Source organism: Uloborus diversus, chromosome 9 (genome assembly GCF_026930045.1).
Source record: "Uloborus diversus isolate 005 chromosome 9, Udiv.v.3.1, whole genome shotgun sequence".
Classification (NCBI taxonomy): domain Eukaryota; kingdom Metazoa; phylum Arthropoda; class Arachnida; order Araneae; family Uloboridae; genus Uloborus; species Uloborus diversus.
In genome coordinates this window covers 116,690,031-116,706,051 of record NC_072739.1, presented here as the reverse complement: position 1 = coordinate 116,706,051, position 16,021 = coordinate 116,690,031, and positions in this window count along the sequence as shown.

Genomic DNA, 16,021 nt, shown 5'->3' with positions numbered 1-16,021 from the left:
TGTTATGAATTTAAATATTACGTTTATGTTTGCTTGAAAATTTAAAAGTAATGCTGTGTTCTTTTCCTGACGTTATCGGTAGAAATGATTCATCGTTTTTCTTTTATAATGTCAACTAACTCAATCCGCAAGCACACACATTCATACAAACTAACATACTCAAGTTGTATATTTTATTTTATTTTCCATTTGGTTGACTCCTTTTTAACACTAGAAAGACTAAAAATTGAGACTTCATGCCTAAAAAGAATGAAGGATCCAGTGGAAGGATCCTTCCGATTTTTTCAGATAATACTTTTAAAATGTCTTCCTAAGTAAGTCCATATGCCCAAAGTATCTTCTCTGATGCCTATATAAAACTAAGAAGAATGGTAATCAGTGATGTTATCTCTGCATGCCAAAATCTGTGGCGTACCTAGCATGGCTGACATCCGGAGAGGTAATTTGTGGTGTCACCCCCCCCCCCCCGCCTACAAACGCAAAAGAAAAAAAAAATACATGAATATATGAAATTCATGAAAATCAGAGACTACATTTGTGTTATAACGAAATTTTTAATCTGCTAATGTACAAAAAATAAATAAAAGTAGGAGGTGCGGGGGTTGCCTCCCCCCCTGGAAAATTTTCAAATTAGTTGTCTCAAAAATGCATTTTAGATTCATATTTTTCAAAAACTTGCACTTCCACTCAGGTTGTCACCCCCCAGACGGCTGACACCCAGGGCGGACCGCCCCTTGGCCCCCGTACTGACGACACTGTCAAAATGTAGAATTAGTTTCTCTTTCAAAGTACAATGGCTACCATTAGGCTGGTGAGCTTTCTGTAATGTTATTAGTGCGACTGGCTTCAAAAAGAAAAAGATAAATGGGAAACTAGAGATAATATTTTATAAAATCTTATAAGAAGGGGGGGGGGAGTATCCCCCCCTTCGGGCCCCTTCCGTCTTTCTATGTATAATGTTCGTTGTTTGCACAACTATAAGCTTATTAACTAAGTGGTCAAATATGCACTCATCTGGCGTCATGTTATAAAAAGTCAAGAAACTTCGTATCGTTTAGCTAGTTATTATTCAGTTTAGTGCTATTCCACGGAAAACGATGAATTTGTCCTACCTGACGCTTCATACATTTCACTGAAAATAATAATTTAAAAGATAATGAACACAATTTTGTTTTTGTTGCTGAAGAAATTACAAACGTATGTGTGACTGCTTAAGCAAAAAAAAAAAAAAAAAAATCGTCATTACCTTTTAAAATTATTCCTTAATCTAGGAACCGTCACGTGCGGGAGATAATGACCCAGTTCAGTGGAATGGCCATACACAAATTTTTCTTTTTTAACGTTAAATAAATTTTTCGCAGCAAATGAGGTATGTTTCCTTTACGTTTAAACCTTAACTTTTAAAACCTACAGTATCGTTTTGGTTAGAACTCAGCAGTCTGGATTAGTGAATAACAGAGAGACAGCAACAAGCCGACTAAACCTAAAGACTGCAGTCTCTGGATGTGATAACCGAGCTGTCTGGTATATTGCCTGTAGTTTTGCCTTATCCCTCTGGCTTAAGGGAGGTAACTTACTGCTAAAGGTAGGTGCTGTTTGATATCGCCTGATTGAGTAAAACAAGTCATTTCATATGTTAAACATTCATTTTTAATTGAATTTCTTGGTCATTTTCGCATTAATAACGTTATTCGCAACTCCAATAAACTATAGGGGGCGCTGCAGTCAATGTCTAATGGTGGACGAAAAAGGTAAAACGAACAAATGCCTTACAACTTACTTTGAAGCTTAGTGACTGACAGTAATTTTTCGTCTTTTTGTGGGAAGCTTTTTTTTCTATTCCTTTGAAATTACATTACATCATAAACTGTCTGATGCCTATAATTTACCCTAAAGAAAACACATGGAACGGAATGTTTTACCTTTTTCAGTTGTACTGTTTACCACCGCAAGGTAGCGTATTCGAGGTCTGGAGTTGTGAATAATTCACTTCTAAGTCATGCGTTGTCAATTACAGATTTTTAGAAAAAGAACTTTAACCGGATTACGGGAAAAACACCAAAACGTAACAAACAAGTTAAGTGTTAATTAATAGTATTGTTCTTCTAAATAAGATTAATCTTTTATAAAATTTTTGATTATTTTGGTATAATAAACAACATTTAACTTACTATTCATGTTTATCAGACGGAAAGGCTTGCAGAATAAAATGCTTGCCTTCTGTCGTAATCCACCAACTATTCAACAGTGCAGAAATTACTTTCATTTTGTATCTTTGGAACTCCATATTTCAACAAAATTGACTTCGTTTATAATTCGGCCTACCACCGCATTAGTCCAGATTTCTGAGAGTCTAACGTTGCAATTTCCGAAAACAAAGAGTAAATAAGTTCTAATTAGGATTCACACTACATAATGACAGTGTAAAATTTGAAATTCAAATAATTTTTAGGAGGCGCTCCAGTCTCTGGCCAATGAATGCCGGAGGAGGTAAAACAGAGATGTATGCCTATCCAACACTTAAGCCCGTCCAATCAGACATCTGCTTTGCTCACGAAAAATTGCAATTTTTCTTACCTGTTTATAAAGTTTCTTCAATATCCGATATGTGGCGTATCATAGATCCAGAACTACGAATACAAAGCCTTTTTAAAGTGAGTACTGTATTTTTTTTTTCACGCCAAGATGAAATTATTATTTGTTTTTATCTCGTCTGCATTTATTTATTTATTTATTCAAAACCGTACGTTCACTTTGTTGTTATTACTTCCTCCTTCTTCGGTTAGTACGTAAGTTACTTTACTTGTACATACATTTTTATGTGTTCGTGTTGCGAAAAATTTTATTTGTTTTTCACTCTGCTACATTATGGTCCCAAGAACTGCCTCAAAACAAAGCCACAAAAGTTAGCGATCGGAAAGTCAGCAAATTAGCATCAATCCTAAAAGTATAGAGCCTTTTATATTTTAAGTCACGAAATGACTGATAATAATTTCTGATTAGTGAGCACACTTGTCATTTATCTTCTGCTGATCTCAAATATCGAACTAGAATTAGCACTGCCTATCTGAATGAGGTGCATTATTATACCTGCCACTACCAAACATTATCAAATCTTTTGTTGTATTATTAATTGATTCGATAACGGTTAATTTATTATTGGATTATAAAACTGCAATTACTTTGATTTTAGATCTCGGATAATCAGTTTTGGAGTACTAGCTATGTGAAACTTGCTTTTAAGACAGTAATATGTTTTTCACTGTATAGTGTTTGGTCTTTTAAAATAAGATGTTGCGAGGATATAAGTTTTGGCTATTGCTTCCCATTAGAATAGGAACATTTTATGCGTTTAAATGAATTTGTAAAGTTATTTATGCGATTTATATTTTTGATTTGACTTTATGTTAAACTTTGTGACGCTATTGCGTTCGAATTGCACATTTTAAGTTACAAAAAGGAAATGTATCGATAAAAAAATCAAATTGAATAGAAATTGAGGCAAAATAAGGATTTTTATATAGTTTATGAAGTATGGAGGAAAGGGGTTGGTAAAAACTCAAAGCCATACATGATAAGTACATTTTACGTCATCAAAATTATTTTGAAACCAATATTAATTTCTTTTAAATTTTGTTCTTGAGCACTTTTAGTTACTAATAACTTTAACAGCTAATTGTTTAAAGTACTAAAATTTGAAAAACTGAGGGATTTTTTTAAAAGGAAGAACTTGGAACTGAAAACGATAACATATTTTGCAACTTAATAGCTAGAGATGTAAAAATAAATATTTCAGAGAGAAAGTACATTTGGGGTTATGAAAATGTACTCATACACCAAAATATGTATCTCTCTACTTTAATATGACACTCCACATTCATTTGACAAACAACTCTATTCGTAGCTTTAAACTTTGGCATAATAAGCAAGAAAGCGTCTGTTTTTACATGATTATTAATGTGCCTTATTATTTTTGAAGCAACATATGAAGACATTTTAAACGCTGATAATCTGTATTTCATCTAGCATTTTTTAATTTACTCAAAGCATTTTTTTAATACTAATTCAAGTTAAGTAATAGTGAGAATCCATGTTAAAAATCCGTATTGTAATTAATCTCTAAAAATCTCAATGTTCACCTAGTTCATACTATGGATAGTTTACTACTTAACATGCATGTAGTGTTTTGGAGAGAAATTACTTTAAGTAAAGAATTTTACTTAAACTATACTAAACTTTTTTTTAAACAACCAAAACATAAAACGTCAAACTTAGTTATTGATCCTTTGATAAAAATTATTCATAAAGAACATATGGTTTTCTTTCGCAAAAAATATCGAAATAATCTTTTATTTCACTGAAAAGTTTATTTTCTAATTAGTGCAAAAAATACTAGTCTCGGAAATATATTTAAAAATAAATTTGGTGCTTTTTAAACGAAAACGCGGGAAAAAATGCAACGACAAGCTTCGCTAACCTCGAGTTAATTGGAAGAAAGAATCTTAAATTGATTTTTACGGTCTTTTGGTTCAATGAAATTAAAATGCAGACTGGCGTCTTACCGGCTGTTTTTAATTACATTCGGATTATAAATAAATAGATATTTGCTCTTTTTTATGCCATCAATTTCAAAGTAATTTTTAAGTTAAATTAGGAAAAAGTTTGCTGTGAGTTTCAACCTAATTTAATCTGCGCATTTCACACTTTTGATGAGTAATATTAAATTTGTCATCTTGCACTGCTTTAATAAAAAGGTACATTAGTATGCCGGTACAATTTTGTTTCGGAAAAACGCATTCTTCTGTTTTTTCTTAAAAATGTAATTGAAATTAGGTAAATAACTTTTTAATATAATTATATGTTGTGTAAAAAATCATAAAGTTCAAACTAAAGGTATTTGTATTTAGATTTGGCAAATATTTATGAAATTAAAAATTGAAAAGTGAAAATAGGTTCGAGGTATCCCACCTTCCCCTAGTGTTTCATTTCTTAAGAATGCTTATAATTTTTACTCCGGTGGTTTTTCCGCCTTTGTAGTTTTGAAATCCGGAGGAAGTAAATCTACTTCCGAGGTATTTTTCGTGGACTTTTGAATGAGACTGAAATGAAAAAAAAAAAAAAAATAAAAAAAGAAAATTAATTTGAATTCTGAAATTTTGAATTCAAATTATGTTTTTCGCAATCACGAACTGAGACAAAACCCTACTCATTGGAGTTATTGTTTCTAGAAACAGCTCATGTCCCCCCCCCCAGCCTGCCTCTCCTCCTGGGCGGTTACGTGTGCAGAGTTGTGTGTGTAAGTGTGTGGGCTTGTGTGTGTGCGTAGACCTGTGTGTATGTACGTAGGCGTGTGTGTGTGTATGTGTGTGAGTGTGTGAGCGTGCGTGTGTGTAGGACATGGACGCCTTCGACCAGGGGAAGCGGATAGCTCAGGACCAGGGCAGCCGCGCCGCGCCGCCTGCAGAGGACGGTGGTACTGCAAAGGCTTCTGGTCCAAGCTGAAAAAGGCACGGAACATCAAAAACGATCAAATGAGAACAATAAGCAATCGTGATTGCTCAAAAAAAAACGGACAACTATTCCGAGTGAAAAAAAAAATTGTGTGCCATTTTTGGGGTTTTAAATTTGATATTAGAACTTTTCGGTACTTTTCTGACGTTCGAAACCCAAGCAAGTGCTCAAGTACTTGCCTGCCAAATTTTGTCGAGATACGACTTAAACTGTGGGTTTATAAGGGCTACATGAATATATATATATATATATTAATTTAAAACAGACAATATGGAAAAACAATAGAAAACATTTAAATCATCTGGAATGCAATCTACAAGATAATGACTTACGCAGCGTTAAATTGGTGCAGTAAATTTATTTAGCTAATTGCTAGCATTCATAATTTTAGTTAAATTCATTTAAATTAATATATACAGGGTGTTTCGTTTTAACCTGCAAGATCTCTATTTTCGCAACCGTTAGTCCTAGATGCGGTTTTCCAATTGCAAAAATGTTCAAAATCAGATGCGGAGTTACGATATTGTAAGTTTGAAGCAAAAATGAAAACGAGTCAAAAGATACAAGATTTAACTTTTTATACAGGCCCTAGGTCCCCTAACGTATGTTTAGAGAAATAATCTCTATTGAAAACTATTATTGACACAAAAAAGTTGACATTTGTCCGACCAAAACTCATGAAGATATTCCAGTTCAAATTTTTAAGGGACCATACAGAGGATAAGATTGGAACTCATCGCCCTTTCAGAAGAATGACAGGTTATCAAAGTAAAAAAAAATAAAGGTATTTATATTTTTCAATGCTATTCAAAAATGTATGCAGAGGTTATGCCGTAATACGCAAAAGCACACTGCAAAACCTCGAAAAATTTGAAAATCACATGCTGCACACATATAATATTATAAACACTTGTTAACTGCTATATTTTCCACCAAAAGGTGTTATTGACGGTAAGTGTAAAAAAGTGTAAGTCACAAAACGCTGCGTTTCATATCTCGGTAATTATTGGTCGTACTAATTTCAAACTTTTTTTTTGGAATTGGTTTTCAATGGAGATTATTTCCTTAAGGGGGTTCGGGACACAAAAATCCTCAAATTTTGCAATTTTTTTTTATAATTTGAAAAATTGCTCCGTTTTTTTCTGCTTAAGAGGACGTTTGAATTTTGTTTCTACCTTAAATAGAACGAAAGTTATAGTTATTTTTGTTGCATGCATCTAACGAATGTGTACATAACTTTGAAACTTTAAACGCATTTTTCTCCATGATGCAATTTTTCCCGATTTCTTGCATTCAAACTCTTATAAGTCAGGAACCGATAGAGATAAAGTAATGAAACTTGGAGCATATTTTTTTCAAGCAATTTACTTTAATTTTTATTCGGCGAATTTGAAAAAAACGTTTACTGCAAAAATTATGATTTTTTAAAAAAAAAGTATCTTCGAATTTTTCGAAATTTTTCTTCAAATATTTTTTATTTTTTATTGAATCAATATTTTTAAAATCGCCGAATAAAAATTAAAGCTTAGATATTTGTGCATAATTTTTTGAAAAAAAATTGAAAATTGACCAACAATATTTTGAGTTATAGCAATTTAAAGCAACCCCATTTTTTTGAAAAAAACTAATTAAATTTAAATAAAAAAATAATTTTTTTTCATATTTATGTTATGATTTTGCTTATTAAATAAATGATGAATCAGTTCAAAAAATTTCAAAACTCTAAAGTACATAATAAAAAAAATTTCAAAATGTGTCCCGGACCCCCTTAAATGTAAGTTAAGGGATCTGGGGCCAGTATAAAAAATTAAATTTTTTTTAATACTTATTTTTATTTTCACTTCAAATTTTCAATACCTCACAACTCCGCATCTGATTTTGAACATTTTTTCAATTGCAAGTATGTATCTAAAAATAACGCTTGCGAAAATAGAGGTCATGCAGGTTAAAACGGAACAACCTGTATATTCGCTGTTTCATTTATATCAGTTGCAAGAAGGTAGTGCCATTTGTGTTGCTGTATACTATTACCATCGCACAAGTTTTGGAACTTCAGCGTGTATATAAAAAAAAATCAAATTGCAAAACGCCGTTTTTCGTTTATTTAAAATATATCAGATGAGTCACTAAAATTCAAAGATAAAAAGCAGCATCAATTTGAAGTTTAAGTAGTCTTTTCCAATAGCGAATCTTATCCTGTCACTTAAAGCTGACGCCTTGCCTTCACAAAATTCACTCAAGATTAATAGAGCCCTATTTTGAGACGCTCAGCCCTCATCACAACTAATTGCGAAAGTGTTATCGTTTATTGTCTGTCATTAGAGTCTAGATGTCATTAATTCTGCTTAGTATGACATGAAACTCAAAACACCAATTAATATGGACAACTGAATATTCATTAAACCACAATAAGCACCATTATTGTTTGACTGTGAAATAATGAATGCTGGTAATTATTTAAATAAATATATTGCAACAATTTACCCCTGCGTAAGTCATTATCTTATAAATTGCATTCCAGAGGATTTAAATGTTTATTGTTTTTCCAAATTTTCTGTTTTAAATTAATATATGTAAGTTATTTTTTAGAAAAATCAGATTTTTTATGACTTCATTATTTAAGTGCCACTTTTTAGGCGAAGGCTTTGAAATTCCGATACGAAACCTTATTGTGTAATGGGAGTGACGAAGATTTTTTTTAAATTGTTGCAAAAAACTATGAAAAAAGTTGGAAATTATAAAGTTAAAATCACAAAAAAATCCGAAACATTACGGATTATTTACGTGAGACGTTTTGAGATTTCACAGGTTTCCATCCACTTCCTGGGAAAATCAAGTATCTTTGTCAAAACGTTACCTGAATAGCTACAAGTTGCAAGAAATCCTACCTCACACTGTTGCTAAAAAATATTTTAACTCCCAGTTTAAAAATTTACTGAGCGTATTTATTCAGTGTCAAGGCTTCAGAACAATTACGGCTTAGAATTGCAGGCGAGTTAGATCATTGATACTAACTTGCAATTCCGTCGTAGCTTTGGCCATTGTTGCAATAGTGTTATTGAAGCGGTTGTGGTAAAAAGGGAAGGAGCCTAGCTATTATATTAGACCTAAGTATTATCTAAAGTTCCATAGACATGTTTGAATTTAACCAGGGAGATTTATGAATTATTCAAAAAGATTCCAGGATAATTTTAGAAATATTACTGAATTTTAGCGAAAAACATTCCTGTCTCTTACAATATATGTTACTTGCAGAAATTTAGCACATTAGCTGCCCCCTTTTTTCTTCAGAAACGTTTCCTTATCGTTTTTTACAGTGTACTTCTGTTGTTCAATTGTTGCCCAGAACAGTTTTAAATTAAAATCACGAGAAATACGCAGACGACAATCTATTACGATTTATCTTTCTTATTGTTGCATTAATAAAGCTGTTTTTATTCGCAAAAAAAAAAAAAGAAAATGAATTTGAATTCTGAAATTTTGAATTCAAATTATGTTTTTCGCAACCACGAACTGAGACAGGACCTTACTCATTGGAGTTATTGTTTGTAGAAACGGCTCCTGTCCCCCCCCCCCAAGTCTGCCTCTCCTCCTGGGCGGTTACTTGTGCGTAGTTGTGTGTGTGAGTAGACCTGTGTGTATGCACGTAGGCGTGTGTTAGTGTATGTGTGTGAAGTCGTGTGTGTGTATGTGTGAACGTGCGTGTCTGTAGGACATCGACGCCTCCGACCAGGAGAAGCGGATAGCTCAAAACCGGAGCAGCCGCGCCGCGCCGCCAGCAGAGAACGGTGGGCGGTGGTGCTGCAAAGGCTTCTGGTCCAAGTTGAAAAAGGCACGAACACCAAAAACGGTCAAATGAGAACAATAAGCAATCGTGATTGCTCAAAAAAAAATCAACACCTCTTGGAGCGATAGGCGTCTAAATTGAACCAAAGCCTGTTTACATATGGATTCACATATATTCCAAATATCAACCAGAACGTAGCATTACTTCTTGAGATAGGGCACTCAAAATGAAAAAAAAGAATGGGCGATTGCGCTACCCCCCTTTTTAGCTGTTGACACCAAAATAAAATCAGCTTTTATACCCACTAAGGGCTACTTGCCGATAAATTTTTCTTTCATTCCGTTCATTATTTCTTGAGATACAGCAGTCACAGTTGACTACAAAAACGTCCTATAGCTCAACCCCCGTTTGAGTTATTGACACCAAAATTGAATCAGTACCTTTTCCTGTTAGTGGCAACATATGAACCAAATTTTGTTTGATTCCGCCAGTTACTTCCTGAGGAATAGCAAGCACGTGTAACTGAAAAAACGTCCCTATGCTCCACCCCCCTTGGAGGAATTCGCGCTAAAAACCAATGGGCACAAGTTCACATAGGGGCACATATGTTGCACCAAATTTCGTTCGATTTCATGCGGTAGTTTTTGCTGTAGAGCGGCCACAAAAACTGGTCACACACAGACGTGACACACACACACACACACATACACACACACTCACAGACAGACAGACATTTTCCAAAAATAGTCGAAATGGACTCAGTACACCTCAAAACCTTCGAATCCGTCAAAATTCGAAATTGGAAAATTTGCACGAATCCAATACTTTCTTCTATATATTAGATATAGAAGAAAGTAAAAATGTAGTACTTATAAAGCTTGTTTTCTTAATTAATTTAAAAAATTAATTTGAGGGCTCAACTTAAGCAAGCATATATTTGTAAACTTTGAGCATTTTAAACTTTTTAGGTCAATTCAGGTTCTTCAAGTTTTTTTTTATATTCTAGTCAAGTCATCAATTTAAAAGCATAATCCACAATACCTTTAAGTTAATATGTTAACTTTTATTAACAAAGATTACTTAACAAAGATAACACAGGTCAAAAAAAAAAAAAAAATCTTTCTGTATTTCTGTTTTAATGCACGAATTCTGATAGTAGCCACCGAAAAACACTAAAATATACATCCATAGCTTTTTTTATGCCTATAAGTCTATTTTGAAGATTTTAACTGATTAGTGTAGGGGGGAAAATAATTGAGTTTTTGAATCTGCTTTTTCTAAATTTATCGTCTGCTAATTGACATAACTAGGTCATTTTCGAACAGGCACAAGACCTCGCTTAGGCGCCCCTCCCCTACTTAAAATAAAAGAAAATATTCTTGGAGAAATTTGATACCGTCAACACAAAGACTCCACGCATCAGCTCGGAAGAGTTCAGCGATTTAGTACGAGATCTTAACCTGTCCAAGAATAAAGCAGATATACTAAGTTCCCGTTTAAAACTGGAATTTGCTTGAAAATGATGTGAAAATAACTGATTAAAGAGATCGTCATAAATTATTATCGTGTTTTTTCACCAAAGAAGATGTATTTCGTTATTGTAATAACGTGACGGGTTTGTTCGAGAAAATTGCATACTTTCTGACTGGAGACTTTTCGTCGATAGTTCTTCAAATACTTAAAAGCAGTTCTTCTTCACAATGGAAACCAATTATCCAGTCTTCCCTTAGTCCATTCTGAAATGTTTGAGGAAAATGACGATATGGTTTAAATGGTTTAGAAGTTAAAATATACAGAATGTATTATTAGTAAGTTACCGTCTTATAGCCAGGGCTAAGGCAGAAATACATGAAATGCACCACCAACTCAGTCATTCCAGCCGAGGACTGCAGTTTCGTGCTTATTAGCACTCTTCAACCTGGCTTAGGAAGTGACTGAGCTGGAGGTCGAAAACCTCTTAAGGAAGCCAAGAGTGCCAAACAAACTGGTAGCTAATACAGAATTAGCACTGAGCAGACGAGTGACCGAAGCTATGGTTCGGTTCAACTCGAAGATTGCAGGCAGGTATGATATTTTCAGTAAGTACACTTACTTCACTTCCTAAGCCGGGCTGAAGAGTGCTAATAAGCACGAAACTGCAGTCCTTGGCTGGAATGACTGAGTTGGCAGTGTATGTCATATATAGAATATGATTGGTCAGTAATAGGAGATTTCAAGATGGTTGGTTTTCAAATGGGAATCCAAGGCGGGTATACTAAGTATCCCTACCACTTTTGCTTGTGGGATAGCAGAGCAGATTCAGCACATTACCAACTGCGTATATGGCCTGATCGAGCCGAATTTCAGACAGGGAAACATAATATCAAATGGAAATCAGTTGTAGAACCTAAGAATATATTGATTTCGTGTAAAATTCGACTTAATAAAGCAATTTCTGAAAACTGTGGATAAAAATTCTAAAGCTTTTGAACATTTAAAGAAATTCATTCCCAAATGATCTTAATAACCATTGCGACGTCGGGAATCGAACCCACGATATCCGGTTTAGAAGACGAATCATCCACCACAGAGCCACGGATGCCTCTAAGGAAGGCAACAAAAGTAATTAATTCTATATCTCTAACCGGGAAACCGCACTACACTCAAGCTTTGACATGAAGGGAAATGCTTTATTTTGACAAGGCGAAACTGGATCCGGTAATCCATTTTTTTTACTGGTAAGACTGTTATTTTAGGAGAATGTAAAAACAAAAAAGTGGTCAACAATTAACTCTATCGTTTTGTCCAAATGTAAAAGCAATTTTCGCCCGTCATACTTTGACGAGCAATCTTCTAGTAGTGTACAGTACAAAAAATATAAATTAGTAGCAATCGAAAGAGCATAGTAAGACATGTCTCTAAATGCATTATTACTTGCCCTTGTGTCTTAGTTATAGAAATAACGTCTTGACGTCTGCCAAAATGTTAAGAATTGTTGCTTAATTTAGCTGGTTTCGGTGAGAAATGAAAGGCATCTTCTTTATCGCTTTGCAGATGGATATCCTGTCTCATGCAGGCATTGAGACCGAGTGGTTACAATTTCCAAGTAAGTTTTTAAATTTGACACTTTTCTTGAAATTTCAGCAGACGTTATGAATTTACGGTTTTTTTTTGGAAAATATATTTTTTGCAGAAATAGGGCACATTAGCTGCCCATTATTTTCCAGTATCATTTCTAAATCGTTTTTACTGTGTAATATACTTTTTCGATTGCTACCTATTTCCTCTTATATCGCTAATCATGTGGTTTCCTTGCATTAGGGTGAAATGAAAGATGGGCAGCATTTCAAAAGTTTAACATTTTGTATGTAAAAAAATAATAATTTATTCAAATGTGTCACTTTAAAAATAGTAATTGCTGTTTTTTGTTTTCATTCTCCAAAATTTTATCATTTTCTTTCAAATTCCTAGCGTGAAAATACACTTGATTTAACTCTTGAAGCGTATTTCCGACAGTCAAAGCGTAAAATATGGTTGTAGGGACGTTGAAAATATTTCTGCGTGCTGCTATATGTTTGAAAAAAAAAAAAAAACAATTATTGAACTAATTGCTGTGAAAAACAGTTGAAGCAGTTTTTAGTATATATCCGCCATTAAATTTAGGTGAATCGTTTTTAAAAATACCATTACATTTTTGTAGAATTTTCAAACGATAAAGGTCCGATTTAAAATCAGCTGAACCAGTTCGTTTACTTTACGGAATAAGTAAATATATGAATTCAATGTAGGGGAACATGAGGCAAAGTAAAATAGCGGGGCAAAGTGAAATGGTGAAATATTTACTCTGCTTTTAGCTCCACTTATCAAGTATTATTTTAGCTATACAGTACCATATGTAGTATAATCCAGTCCGGAAAAAATAACCGCTAAAAATTAAAACATTTGGTAACACAGGCAATTTTAAAAATTTGATACTCATATTGTTATATTTTGTTGTAAGTCAAAAATTATTTCTGTTGCTATAAAATGATAAAGTTCTTGTTCGCTAAAAGTTATTATCATTTGATTAAAATGAATAAGAAATACTTATTAAGACTGACTAGTGTGGTCTTTTTCTGGTTTTCAAGTAAATTCTTTATAAATTTCTTCCTGAGTGACTCCACATGCCCCACGTCTCTTCTTGAACCCTCATATATATAATGATGAATTCACTGATCGAGTAACGCTCCTGACGTCATCAAGAATGAAACTCGAGCCATGGTATAATAATTTGATAATATTTTCGGATAATGTTTGACATTCAGGAAAATGCTTTATTTTGACAAGGCAGAACTGTACCCGGTAACTTAACTCTTTTACTGGCAAGACTGTCATTTTAGGAAAATGAAGAAACGAAAAAGTGGTCAACAAAAAATGCTATCTACTGGAGGTTAAGGTTAATCTAGAACCTATAGAACTTTAGACCGACGCATACCCCATGTTGGAGCAAGCGTACTTAGGGACAGGGAAATACAGAATCAACACTGAAATACAGAATACAAGACATTCCGCAGAACACAGCAACATGTCAGTAAAGGTTACAGAGCGTTTATATCGTAATAATGGTAAAATTATGAGAAATAATTCGATATTAACACCACACAAGCGAGCTCCATTTCCAGGCAGTCAGTCACTTCATCGGCTATTAATTATCCATTTCATTTTTCTTTCCGCTTCTGCTGGAAATCTTAAGAGCTGAAATCCTTCCTTGGAGCTGTATGCAAAATTAACAGCCGAACAACCACCCATTTGACTTAACCTATGCTAAAGAAATGAAAGCATCTGCAGCAATACTATCGCTGCGAAGCACTGGATCAAGTTTGCTCCAAAATGGCGGATGCGTCGGTTCCTCCACTATAGGGGCATTGGAATAATCCACTGGAGTTAGGGTTAAAATTTCAACTATCATCACCAAACAGGCAATTGCTTCTTTCAATTTTCAACCGTCATACCTTGACATAGGATTTTCTAGTAAGAAAATAATGATAAATAACAAAAGTATGTGCTCAACATTTTCGAATTCAAAATATCATCTCTAAAATATACATTTCAGAAAGTTTATTTGCTCATTTTCTTTTATCGTAGAAATAGCTTTAAATACCTTTTAATTTCACCTCAAAGCCTATAGGTGCGGCTCTGTCCAACTTTTCCACAGTCGAAAAATTGCAATGGTGCACATTTTTCTAACTAGTCCGATCGAAAAGTACATAAAATGATTCAAAACAATTTACATTTCTTAGCAAAAGTACAAGTAGTGAATATTTATTTTTCTACGTGGTAATATGCATTTAAAATTGCGTTATGAACAAAGTTAAGTTTGATTATTGCATGCCATGATGTGTTTTCAATATCTGTAGTTCAGTGCAAGAATTCAGTAACTTGAAAATAAGTTTAAAAAAGAAGAAAAAAAATATATTGGACCATAAGGTGATAATATTGAAACAAACGATTCTAAAAGCAAGAGAAAACATGTACTGAAAACAATAAAGTTATTTATTGCTAAAAAGATCGGGGAGAAAAATTTTACTCACTAGAAAAGACTTAAAACGTGTGATAAATTCAATGTATCTGTATTTATAGGACAATATATATCTTTCTTCAGATAAGTATGGTAAGTTGACTTCAATGTGAATGGAATAGTAAGGGATTTCATAAAAATGAAAATAAGATGCATTTCTGAGGTTTTTTTGATATGCCATAGCTGAATATGTTCAAAGCAAATTTCGAAGGTTTATTTGTAGTACTATTTATAGTTTGAAATTAATTTTCATTGTGACTCATTAAAAGTGTATTAGTAGTAATTTTCTGCGGAATGTATGACATATTTTCTCGGTTCAAAGCAGAATGCGGGATAAATAGGTGCAATATTTTTTCCTGTGCATTTTCAGTCACTTTCCTCGCCTTCCTCGAGTAAAATACATTTTAAACTTAAATTTATGAACAGTGAGGCGGCTGAAAATTGCTTATACTCTTTTCGGTTAATCATGAGCGTTTGCATGAGCTGATGTTAAACCTGTGTGATCATATGTGGATTTTTCTCTGTAGATCAGTAGCGGTAGTCGCTGGCCAACTGCGTTTGACGGAGGTAGAGCGTATTGTTGTTTTCAGTTGTTTAAAATTCAAGCCAAATAACGGAACGACTGGTGGAGTGCCACTACCACAAATTTTGCCCGAAATTGGAAGACAACAAAGTGGAAACCATTTAGATGTTGCCGGATTTCGGTGAAGATTTACAAGTGCATGCTTCGCGATTGATTTAAATTTTTTTTGAAAATACATTCGACTCCCAAGTTTCAACGGGTTATTTTATCTCCTGATATGGCTCCCTGTGACCTTTAGTTGTTCCGTCAACTGAAGAGGTTATTGACAGGGGCAAAATTTTGATCCAGATGATCATAATGGTTGCAATAATTTTCAAGCTAAACTACACGCCGAAACATGTCTTCTCAAAGTATTTTCAACAATGGTTTACCCCGTTGGGAGTAGTGTTTGGAGTCCCAGGGATTAGGTTTCCATCGCTCAACGTAGACCGGCTTTTTTTCATTGAGTGAAGGGTGTATACAGCTAACATTCAAGCCCAAGACATGCTTTTGCAAACCAATTTTGCAAGCTGTTACTCAATTTTAGAATTACTTTAAAAAACAGTCAAGTCCTTATTATCTGAATTGATCGGAAACTACACCGACTTGGATTACTGAAAACTTT